Here is a 13478-nt window from a genome sequence, read left to right as displayed (position 1 = left end):
GACTCTGATCAAAGGAACAATTAAGACTATTGGCAGAAACAGTGTTTCCAGTCGATCTACTTCTATCAGATTTAGCTTGACGGAGAGAGCGAACCAGTTTCTGTATCACTAGTGTGGTATTTTCTGGCGCTTTACACTTGGTCGCAATGTGCCCATCCTCTCCGCAGCGGTAGCAGAAGAAATCTTCTCGATTCTTTGAGGATCTTCCCTGATTTCGAAACTGGACTGGCTTCGGATTCGAAACGTCCTGGGATGACTGGGTAGTAGAGCTCACATTCATCACTGACAGTTGCTCTTGTAACTTCTGAACCTGTTTTTTTAACAGTTGCACCTCTGACACTTCCTGAGTTTCCGCACTTTTCTTAACTTGTTGATCTCTAGACTCCACTCTCAATGATGCAACCAAGTTTTTGTCAGAATCGCCTTCCAATCTGGACCTTAACTCCTGTATTTCCTCTCGTAGTTGCTTCACCACGGAAGAGCTCAGTTTGTCATCAGGTTTCAGATGAATGGGCTTTACTGAAGTTTTGATCTTATGACGGGTAGCTTCATTCTCCTCTGCTTCCTTAATTTCGTTCAGTAATGCTAAGAAATTAGGAGGTTGGTCTTTCCTTTCCCTGAGTCTCAACTGCAACAGCATAAGGTCCGCTTCCACAGCTCCACGGATCAGTTGTTCAATCCTCACTCGGTCCATCAACTGTGGTGCCAATCCTCCTCTTTGGACCACTTTATTTAAAGATTTCTCTAACCGCCTCAGAAAATCAGACAACGCCTCTCCTGGTGATTGTCTAAGAAGACGGAAAGCAAAGTAGAGATCCTCTCCAGATTCAAAGGTTCCAAAAGTATTTTCCAAAGCATCCAGATATTGCAAAGCACTAGCATCAGGACTTGAAAATCGGACAGCCTTAACAATATCCAACGCTGGACCTTTTAAACATTCCATTATTCTCCTTCTTTTTTCCCTTTCAGAACATTCGCACTCTACAGTCATCAACCTAGCTTGTTCCATCCAGTTTTCCAAACTTTCCTCTCCTGTGGGAGTAGGAACAGTGCCCGAAAAGGTACGTAATCGGCGATAAGCACTAGCATCAGTCGATGGTTTAGAGGTTTTCTCCAATAGTTCACCCACGGCACGTATGATAGATTCAGGAGAACTAGTGGTAGGGCCAGACTGAGTGAATAGAGCTTGCAAGTCAGACATAGATTTTCCCTCTGCACTTAAGAAAGTGGACAGTTTCTGTGAGAATTCTGAAACAGGAACCTCAGCTGAAGCCACTACTAACTTCCAAGTTTCCTCTCCAGGAGCAGGCAGTAATTCTGGTGGAATTCGAGTTGGATCAATAGCTTCTCGGCATTCACAGAGCACCAAAATAGTACTAGAACTTGGTCCTGATCTTGAGTCTCTCACACGAACCCTGCCAAAAGATTTTACAGTCTGCACTGTCTCTTCTATAAACATCACATCAGCCTTAGCAGGCACTCCTATTAACAGTAAGCCATGATTCTCCTCAATGTCCTTTTCCTTACACCATTTGGACAATTCAGCAAGCAGCATTGGATCCTGTGCAAAAGCCATGCTTGTAGCTCTGGTTAGAGATGGTCAATTCACTAAAATAAACTTAATACTTCAATACTTCAGTTCTTTTTTTTTTTCTTTTTTTTTTTTTTTAGGGTCAGCTGATGACAGGAAGTAGATGATCCCGGACGAGCCCCCAAAATATGTAGCGCCCCCTACCCCCTTCTTTGACGGGCGGAGCACCAGGTTCTAATGATGTGTCTCTCGACTTAACTAATCTACTTCCTTACTCTTTTCCTCTTTAATCACTTTACTTAAATGAAAATGGTAGATGATTGTCTTTCTGATAAACTGTAATAAAAATCACAAAAAGGTAAGTTCTTATCAATTAACAAGTCATTTTATTTAACAAAGACAGATGAAATGATAAAATGTTAATTATCAAAAATAAAAGAATGAAATGAAATGTTCAAATGTCTGTTGTGTATTTTCTTTCACACACAAATCACCTTTTGATCCTCTTAGATCAGAAATGCCAATAAGATACTCAAATATGAATCAATTTGGTATCATCACAAATCCAGTAATATAATTCCCTTTTGATCTATAGTAGGTTACAATAATATCAGAAATCAAACTTCAAAACCACTCAGCATAAGTCAAATGAACAAATTAGTCAACAAATAAATAATGTGGGCCCACACACACTCAGTTTCAATAACCCCAACCTGTTGCAGGCCTGTGTCGTTGCTTGAGAACGGTGTGGCCGTGAAAACCAACAAATGGCCTCTTCGCTCCAAAGAGCTAAATAAACAAACACACGAGTGTACCTCTTCCCGTTTCGACACGCGCGCTGTCCACCGATCACGTTCACTCCGTATGCGTCTGCAGTCTCACCAGCTGTCCGCTGATAGATTACGAATCCCGCGATGCCAGAGGAATTCTAAACCACGAGGGGATTTAGAACGCTATCTGGTTCCTCCATTGTCGTCTTCCTCGAAACGATACACTCAAATCCAGCCGCACGTGAAAATCTTTTACTAACCGTAAAAGACAAAGAGAGTACAGCGCGCTCAGCAGTAACCTATTCAAGTCACACACTTAATCCGAGTATAACAAAAGAAACAAAATAAAGAAACGTTCTTTAACACTTTTGGCGTCAACTAGATATCTTTTTTAACCGCTTAGTCAGCTGTTATTTTAGTTTCTGTCTTTCAATCACCAGAAAATAAAGTGCGACATCACTTTCCGATCTGCCTCCATCTCTCCCCTTTTTTTCCTATACCAATCAGAATGATCAATCCCTGCACATGGGCGGGAGCAAGTAAACCCATGACCAATCACAAATAAAAACATTCATACTGGTTAAACACAAAGTTTTTTATGAGTACCCCTCACATAAACATTTCCCGTAAACTCTATAACATTAGAACGAGTGAAATAAAATGCAAATATATAACCCATGAATGTCAGAAACATATTTACATATTATGAATTATGCATTTAGGAGATAATAAATAACCCTAGCTGGGCTACATGTGTAAAATAGTTGAAATTTTGTTATCATCTTACTTATTATTTGCTTCGAATAATAATAAAAAAATATTAATAAGAAAAAAGAGTCCATTCTTTGCGGTCGCTGTTAAGTACAGCCTTTTTTAACCAAAAGCCTTTGGTGTTTAGTACAGTACATAATATTGACCAATTGAAATTGGCTTTAGATCTGGAGTCAGATTTACTTTGGATTTCTGTCCACATGGAGAATCTGCAAATCTGCCAAAGTAGTCTATATGGTGAGTGGTCTTTAAGCACACAGAAACAGTTGGAGTGCTTCGCTCGCAAGAGGCGACAGTGTCTCAGAGGGTCCATATTAGTGCTGTGAGCCATGACGTCCTAGCGTGGCCTCTGATACCGCTGAGGCTCCGTAGAGAGAGAGAGCTTATGCAGATCCTTTCCTGTAGCACTGACGGATGCTGGGAATCTCTCTCCAATCATCTCTCGGAGAAACAACCCTTCTGGCTTTTTTTTGTGGGATGATGCCGAGACTAATAAAGGCCTACCCAGATGTCCTGAGCTCAGTGCTCCTTTAATCCTCTTTTCCCTCACTTTCTTCTCTTTCAATTCTCTCTTTCCATCAGTAGAGTGTGGTCCTGGTCAAAACTCATCCTACATCCTGGGGGATCGCTGCCCGGGTTGAAGGGGGACACGTAGAAGGAGATTAGCTTTGTGATAATGCAGGGATTCACACCTGGCTGTCTGGCCTGCAGCTGATTGCAAAGTCAATGGATTTATCTTTACAAAGCTGCATAAATCAATAAAAACCAGTGGAGATTCGCACCATTTTAACAGAGATATGTTTTAGTCATGTAGGATCACAGATCTGTGAGACTCTTTCAACTAAGAAATTAATTTATTTTGAATGTAGGAAGGCATCACGTGCATTTTACACAGTTGCACAAGCTGTTCTTGTACAGGTGTCCATTATGGATGGGTGTTTTTCTGTAAGTGCCTGACAAAATCACCATGAAATCAAAATTGACCTTTTTTAACGGAATATTGCAGTGTTTATTATAAATGATTTTTCTGTGCACTTTCATGTGCCCTCGTAATGTTTCATCAAAATAACTCTTGGAGCGACATCTCTTCTCTCCTCTGATGGTGTTTACTGGCGTGAGGGCGGGACAATCTGTCAATCACATGAGATCACAGCAATAACAAACCACAACCATCCAATCATTTCCCGATGGACAAAATTAAGGCACCTAAACTAAAAGATCTCATGCTCCATTGAAAATGAAATGTACTGGGAGAAACCTGCAAAATGCCCTTTGCCCCACAGTTGTAGTGCATTTATACACATGACATTACAGTAAAAATATGACTCAAACATTACTGTCAAAATCTTTGTTTTCTATTGTAGGAAAGTGGCCTCCAAAACCCGAAAGCATACTGTACAGGAGGTGAAGGTGAGCAATGAGTGCAGTTCCAGAATAGGACAAAAACTACAGTCATATGTTCTCATACCTGGAGCTGCCAAACGGCTGGTTTGAGAGGAGACTTGTGGATGTGCGTCAGATGAATAGCAGAGGCCAAACAAAGACAAGAATCGCCCGCGTCAGGTGCAAAAAACGCCCTGTCAGTCACATCCAAATTAAAAGTAATTATGTTTGACAGGTTGCTTGATGGAAGATTGGAACCATAACTAAAATCTGTGTCCATCAGCCGTTTTTAGATGTGAAATTCCCAGGATTTTTTTTTTTTTTCAAACAGTCTGCTTCAGGTGAATAATTTATCATGAAAATTCTTCACATTTGTCAAGTGTGAAAAACTGCACACAATGCATTTTAATTTAAAAGAAATAATGAAGAGAAATATTTTTTTCACTTGTAGGAGGACAGAGTTGAAGGGTCTATCCTTTTGTAAATACTTTTGCTTTGATCAATTTATTGACCTAATGACGTGCAATAATATTATACAATAATTAATAATTTATTATTATATATTATAATAATTCAAAATATAAAATAATTTCTTTCATACTGTAACCATCTAAACCAATCGCTTTCAGAATAACATTAGTCAATGATTGTGGTGTAGCCAAAATGTTGATACAATTAATGGGTAACACTTTACAATAAGGTTCATTAGTTAACATTAGTTAATGTATTAACCAACATGAACTAACCATGAGCAATACATTTGTTACTGTATTTGTTAATCTTTGTTAATGTTAGTTAATAAAAATACAGCTGTTCGTTGTTTGTTCATGTTAGTTCACAGCAGTGGCGGTTCTAGAGGGGGGGCCTGTGCCCCTGTGACAAAAAGCTTGGCCCCCCTTGTGGCCCCCCTAAATGTGGAGTTTGAAATAATTTTTACAAAACTGTTTTTTGCTATCGTTGTATGCGTATTATTTTTTATTTTTCTATCTTTGTGGATTTGCATTTTCACGTGACAATTCGCATCACATTCGCGGGAATCGCGGCAGAATAACGCCTCTCTCCTGCACGCGAGAGAGGAGAGAAGAAGAAAGTTGGTAAATGTCAGTTCAGTTGTAAGTTCATTCTTTATGTGCGTATGGGGTGTGCGATGTGTATTGTCTATTATGATATTGTAATCATTGTTTTAACTATGTACGAGGCACTGTGAGCTGACATAGCATGTGTCTATCGTCCTTTCACTGCTGTGTGCAGTTCATAGGTAGGCTATGTCATAGTGCGAATTACAGGGGGTACTGGGGGGTACTATACCCCCCAAAGGGACAGAAATATCAGTTTTGGGGGGGTCAGATAATTTTTCTGATATTGTGAAAAAATATAACTACAGTTACAATACAAGTCAACTCCTATTTTCACTGTAGGAACATTTTAATGTAAAGCGATTTCAGCGAACACCCCTATTGTGGACCGTACCATTTTTAACCACCGTGGAGATAGAGAAGGGCAGCTAGCCGAGTGAGTTGTTGTTGTTGTGCTCCTGCTAATGTACGGACAAAGTTGCGCTGTTGCGGCTCGCGCAGTTATTTATAACATTAATTTATAGTTAAGAAACAATATATAGGCTACACACGACCAGAGTGCTGTTTTCCTGAATGCCATCACGATTGAAACCGAGATATTGATTTCATAACAGTTCGATAAACAAGTAAAATAGTTTAAATTAAGTTACTTACATTTTTAGACGCAATGACTGTTTTTGTTCTGTTTCAGCAGCGAAAATAGTTCCAAACAACAGAACCACAGCGCATCTCAGAGCAACAGTCATCCATGATTCATTACTGAATAATTCAGCGTTTTGAACTAATCGCTCAGTCAAAGATTCAATTACCCATTATTAAACCGCCTCATTCTTTGCAATTCTTTGCAATTCAAAAAACGGTATAAAAGTTTTATTTTTGAGAAGTACAGAAGTGAAGAGGGTGAATGATATTTCATTATGGTTGGAAATGCAGTTTGATCATGTTTTTTTTTATGCTTTTATTTTATTTTTTCAGTATCTTAATATTAAGATAAAGTATTACTTTAATTTAGCAGGTATTTTTTTATTTTTTATTATTTAAAACGTTATGTTAGATTTATCTTGTCTGATTGTGAATTGGTTTGGGTAGTTACTGGGGGTAGGTCTTGATAAGCCTAGGGCTTCTACCTATCCCTTTTCGAACAGATTGATTATTATGCTAAAAAAAAAAAATATATATATATATATATTTTTTATTGTTTTTGTGTTTAATTATTTGTATGGATACTTCATACGTATTGCTGTCTTTATTTATTTATTTTATTATTATTTTTATTAATTGTTCGAAATAAAGATTTCATTCATTCATTCATTCATTCATTCATTCATTCATTCATTCATTCATTCATTCATTCATTCATTCATTCATTCATTCATTCATTCATTCTGAATAAATCAGCCGTTTAAATGAATGACTCAATGAATCGCTCACTAAGACGGCCGCCTGCCGCCTCCTACTGGCGGTTTAGTTTCAAAGTATCATTCTTTTCAACATGCCTTATATTATTCAAAAAATATTTAAAACAATCTCATAATGTCATTTAATACAGTTATAATTTTTCAATGTAAATTATTTCATTTGATTGGCCGCTAGGCTGTCTTGTTATTTTAATTGAATGTAGCCTATTAATAAAATGTAAGAATTTGAAATGAAATTTAGAGCATACATTAAATAAAATTAAGGAAAACTGCCCTTTTATAAAGGTACATAAAATTATTCAGATAAGAGTGTTTTCAAAAATGAGGGAAGGAGCAGTACCCCCCAATTATGGTGGGGTAATTCGCACTCTGGGCTATGTCCCCAAATTAGTTTTTGTCTTATATTTATATCATATTATGTTCTTATATCAGAATATCACATCAGCAAGAGTGCCGTTTTCCCGTGCACAATTGCAACTGTGATATTTATGTTATACAACAGTTAAATTAACAATAAGTTAACATTGGGAGTTACTTTTTAGACACAATATTGTCAATATTGTTTGTTTTCCCTTTATTTCGCCGACTAGAATTTCATAATGAAACCGTAGTGAGTCTCAATGCAACACAGCGATGATTTCTTGACTGAAATCCGCGTTTTGAACGAATCACTTGCTTCTTTCCCGAATGAATCAGCCGTTTGAACAAATCGGTTGAATGAATGAATCCCTCTTAAGCCCCGTTCACACCGCCAGCGACACGCAGCGACAAAGCGACATGATCCCATTCATTTCAATGGAGCGCTGGCGACATCCGGCGACACGAGCGACAGCGACCGTTGGCGACAGAATGTGGGCGTGTCAAGCGACAAGAGACAAGCGACAAAAGTTGAGAAATTTCAACTTTATGCAAATGTGAAGCGATTTTCGCGAGCGACAACCAATAGGAAAGTAGACTTTCAGTGGAGCTCACGTCACCGTCTCGAGTGCAGGCAAGACAGAGGAGTTCGAGGGAGATTTCACTGTTTATATGATTTGACTGTAACCACATACATGGATATAATAAAATGAGGCATGGAAAAGAAACTGTCGACAGTCTCAGTGAGTTTAATTCATACATTTAAAGTTCGAGTTTTGTAATTTTGTGATGCAAGTTTAGCACTGCTGCAGTTCATTTTACAGTTTCCCCTGCATTATGTTAACTATTAGGGACAAGAAAATTGATTATTTGTCAAATTCGAATGACGTTTTAGTCATTTATGACGGAATGAGTGAGTTTAATTTGTTGATTCATCGATCGTTAATCTTGTAAATGATTTAATCCACTGAACACTGCTGTGGTAATATAAAAACACTCTCCCAACAGCATACTGTTTCTTTTGAGCCTAATTCCTAGTCAAATTAAAATGATATTGTTGTATATATATCACTTCTGGTGGTATTTTGTATAGATATGGCCAGGCGTGCAGTCAACCAATAACATTAGAGCGACAGCACTACGAACGCCCACAAGCGACTTCACAGTGCAGAGACTAGCGACATGTAGCGACAAAATCGCTGGCGGTGTGAACGGGGCTTTACAGGGACTTGCCGCCACCTACTGGCTGTTTTAGTTTCATATTTAAAGTATCCTTTAATTAAAACGTTAAAATTAGAAATAATTTCATATTTAAATATTGATTTGAAAAAAAATCTCATAGCTTTATTTATGCAATTGTAAATGGAGTGTAAATATATTAATGCCACTTCTGTGTCACCTCTGCACTGCAAAGATGGATTTTGATTGAATTAATTAATTTGACTGGTAACAGTGGTACTGTATAATTATTGTATAATTAAGTATTATTGTATAAATAAGTATAATTACTGTATAATTTGAATATTAGTATTTGACATAAAAGGTGATGCATAACTCTAAATAAGTTTAGAAAAAATGTCCATATATAGGTGAAAATGCCCCTGGAAATCAATTTAAGGTGGCAAATATTGCCCCTTAATTAAAAAATGTATTTCTGTCACTGCTGTGAACTGACCACTGCATAGAATATGAAAAATATGAATATCTTCGTGAGTCAGCTGTCAACAACAGGCCTAAACCAGCCATGGCACCAGCACAAAAACACAATCAGTAAAATATTATCTAATTATTAACAAAATGTTGAAAATATTGAAATATATTTTTGTCAATATTGCACACCCCTAATGTACGGTATTAATTTTGATTTCTTTAGGTCTTAAAAAGCCTTAAATTGGACTTTAAAAAGTGTGCAGGAACCCTGTAAACGGTTAGACATATCAAGTCAGTTATTTTCAGTAAATGAATTAATAAGCTTCTTGGTCCCCATTGCTTTTGCTCCATAGTTCTCAAAATGAAGAGAAAGAAGGACATCATGTCTATTACAGTTACTGTGACTAATACTGAATATGTAATGCAAATGTAAAAATATAATGGAAATGTAAATACATTGTTGAATGATTATAAACACGGTATTTTGCCTGTTAATGCCTGCAGCAGTGCAGAAAATGATATGACAACAATAAGGTCTAAATGTAACTGGCCCCTCTAACAGTACAACTGGCCCCAGCTTGGCCCCCCCCAGTTGAAATGGGCTAGAACCGCCACTGGTTCACAGTGCATCAATTAATGTTAACAAGATTTTAACAAAGTATTAGTAAATGTCGAAATTAACATTAAATAAATGCTGTGTAAGTGTTCATTATTTGTTCATGCTATGTACTTCACTAATGTTAACTAATGAACCTTATTGTAAAATAATACCAATTAATGAGGGATCTCAAAACAAGTGGCCATATATCACATTTCTGCCTCGCCCCAAAAATATGCCAGCTCCGTTCCTGAAATATTTATGTAATATTGGGTAACTTACATTTAAAACACAATAATGCCGTCATGCTTTCTCTATTTTTTTGTGAATTTAGGTGTTTTGACCGAATCAGTTAAGTGTTTGATTCCATGACTCACTACTGGTTTTGGTCCAGAATGATCTTTTCAGAAAATGATTCAGTGACTTACTCATACCAAGAGTCATTTGCATATTATTGAATGAATCAGTATTTTTGAATTAATCAGTTGAATGAATGATACAGTATTAATAGTTAATTAGGTATTTTTATCCTGAAATTGTATGACTAAATGGAATTGGTTGTACATCTATACATATTACATTGGTTCCACAGTTATTATAGCATCCTTCTCACCATAACAAGTATTAATTCATATTCCTTTGAATTCCCCAGTCATTTCTAGGCTCCAGACATGGCCCATTTTAGTGAGGATGAGCCCATTATTCAGGCTGACCTCTGAGGTTTCAAGCTCAAATTATGAGGCTCAATGGGTGGAGCCCAAATCCCCCAGCACCCCCTGGCCTGGGTTAACCTCTTGCCTCCTAACGAAAAATGTAATTCCTTAAGACTTGGCTGTAGCTTGGGGATACCATGAACGCAACTCAAGGGAAGGGGTAGAGATCCTGTTAAATGGGACATGTTGTGGACCTTCTTGGAGACAAAGACAAAAGAAAAGCAAAACAAATCTATAATTGGCCTGTGTTACATGTTCTGAATTAATTACATACATCTAACGGTTAATGTTTGTCATGTGTAAGCACTGAAATCCCCCATGAGAAAAAATGAAGTCTTGGGATTTCAAAGTTACTTTTACAAAACTGTTTTTCGCTCTCTCTCCATTCTGCAGAAAAAACTTTGAGCTTAAGAGTATATTTCACATCTAACCCTATGTAGCAATTTGCTATAATCTGAAGGCACATTTGTTCTATGAGCCACAAATAGAAAAAGGAAATGACCTACTTTCACTTAAATCATCTATTGTTTTCATTGCCACAAGAGTTAACATTCATGAACGACTCGGGCGGAAGCTTCAAAAGTTATAAAGAAATTAATTTAATCCCCACAAGACTGCCATAATAGGACAGGTAAAGACTCTTCCCAAACTGTATTCCCAATGAAATATCATGTTTAAGATATATTTCTCACTGAGGTAGTCTGACACGCCACTTTGTCAAACTCGACTACCTATTATGGCGAAGGCAAAATTCTTTGTTCCAAGAGGATCCGGACGTATCGCTCTTGAAATACTGAAACTTAGAGGCTCGTTTCGTCTCTTTCTTTGAGTGCAACTTTTGAAAAAGGAGAATTGAAATGACTTCGATGATGGATTGCTGCTTTCAAATGTTTGTCATATTAAATTGAATTCCTCTCTTAGTTGGCAGTATTGCTCTTTGTAAGCGTCAGACTTGACTCAGTCTATTGTTAGGTTCCTTTTCATTGTGTTGTCTAACACAATGTGAAAGCAAAGTCTCTTTTTGATCACTCCTACGTGTGACAAACTAACACCACAACACCAGCAGAATGTCGCTTGCAATCACAGATCTGAAACTGTCATGCTTTCCTGTTGTATACCTGTTTTTGTTTTTAATAAATCATTTTGACCATAATGATATTTACTGTATCTTCCTTTATTGAGTGGGCTGTTGGCATGATACACTGCAAAAAGTGTGTTAGATACAGATATAGAGCTTTTATTAATTTTTTTAATGAAGTACATGTAATTTACATATGTGCTTAACATTTTTCTGCTGTGAGCCAGTAATTTCTTGCCCTCTGCGGCGTGTACCTGTGCGGTGTTAGCGTAGCGGCTAGCATGCTTATATCAGAGCCTAATGAACAGATTAGAGAGGACACTATGGGCCAATTTAAAGCAATGAGGGTGTTTTGCTGACGTTGCAGTGTGGCGAGGTAATTAACACCACTGCCCTCTGACGTGCCCCACGAGAAAAACCCTGACACAGAGACACTCACCTCTAGAATGCTGTCTAAGGGGAAATGTATTGGACATACACTTTCACCTTTCTGTGGTATCGTTCACTCATGCTCTTGTTTTTGAAATACACTAATGCACCCAAATACAATTGAAATACACCCATTGTTTGGTGGTATTGTAGTTCAATGGTGATTTTGAGTGTGTGTCATGCTTATCAGTGATGTACAGAGTGCAACAAAGTTTTCTTTCACCCCACCTAAAGATTTATGTGTTGAAAGCTTAAACATACTGCTGCTAAATGATAATAATCAGAGTATTTAATCAAAATCCAGTCATTTGTAGCTGACAAAACAACACATTTTGGGTGTTGCCTCAAAGCAGCAGTCAGGAAATACACCTTTTTTTGTGGTGTAGCATATGTCATTGCATGCAATCTGTCAGTGTCCTCAGCCAAAAAAAAAGAAAAGAAAAAATAAGAGCATTTCCAATAGCATATCCAATATTTATATTATATACACATCCTGTTTGAAGGTTTGATATGTATGATTTAAAAAAAAAAAAAGTTATTAAATAAGTCTCTTACGCTCATCTATAGGCTGAATCTATTTGGATAAAAAATGTGAAATGTTAACTGTTTTCTATTTGAATATATTTTAAAATGTAATTTATTGGTGTCAACGCAAAGCTGAATTTTCAGCATCATTACTTTAGACTTCAGTGTCACATGATCCTTCAGAAATCATTCTAATATGCTGATTTGGTGCAATATACAGGTCCTTCTAAAAAAATTAGCATATTGTGATAAAGTTCATTATTTTCCATAATGTAATGATAAAAATTAAACTTTCATATAGTTTAGATTCATTGCACACCAACTGAAATATTTCATGTCTTTTATTGTTTTAATACTGATGATTTTGGCATACAGCTCATGAAAACCCAAAATTCCTGTCTCAAAAAATTAGCATATCATGAAAAAGTCTCTAGACGAGCTATTAACCTAATCATCTGAATCAAGTAATTAACTCTAAACACCTGCAAAAGATTCCTGAGGCTTTTAAAAACTCCCAGCCTGTTTCATTACTCAAAACCGCAATCATGGGTAAGACTGCCGACCTGACTCCTGTCCAGAAGGCCATCATTGACACCCTCAAGCAAGAGAGTAAGACAGAAAGAAATTTCTGAACAAATAGGCTGTTCCCAGAGTGCTGTATCAAGGCACCTCAGTGGGAAGTCTGTGGGAAGGAAAAAGTGTGGCAAAAAACGCTGCTACGAGAAGAGGTGACCGGACCCTGAGGAAGATTGTGGAGAAGGACCGATTCCAGACCTTGGGGGACCTGCGGAAGCAGTGGACTGAGTCTGGAGTAGAAACATCCAGAGCCACCGTGCACAGGCGTGTGCAGGAAATGGGCTACAGGTGCCGCATTCCCCAGGTCAAGCCACTTTTGAACCAGAAACAGCGGCAGAAGCGCCTGACCTGGGCTACAGAGAAGCAGCACTGGACTGTTGCTCAGTTTTGCATGTCATTCGGAAATCAAGGTGCCAGAGTCTGGAGGAAGACTGGGAGAAGGAAATGCCAAAATGCCTGAAGTCCAGTGTCAAGTACCCACAGTCAGTGATGGTCTGGGGTGCCATGTCAGCTGCTGGTGTTGGTGCACTGTGTTTTATCAAGGGCAGGGTCAATGCAGCTAGCTATCAGGAGATTTTGGAGCACTTCATGCTTCCATCTGCT

Source organism: Rhinichthys klamathensis, unplaced genomic scaffold (genome assembly GCF_029890125.1).
Source record: "Rhinichthys klamathensis goyatoka isolate OS25496 unplaced genomic scaffold, OSU_Roscu_1.1 h1tg000056l_1, whole genome shotgun sequence".
Classification (NCBI taxonomy): Eukaryota; Metazoa; Chordata; class Actinopteri; order Cypriniformes; family Leuciscidae; genus Rhinichthys; species Rhinichthys klamathensis.
The sequence above is the reverse complement of the archived record's forward strand: the minus strand, read 5'-3'. Positions refer to the sequence as shown.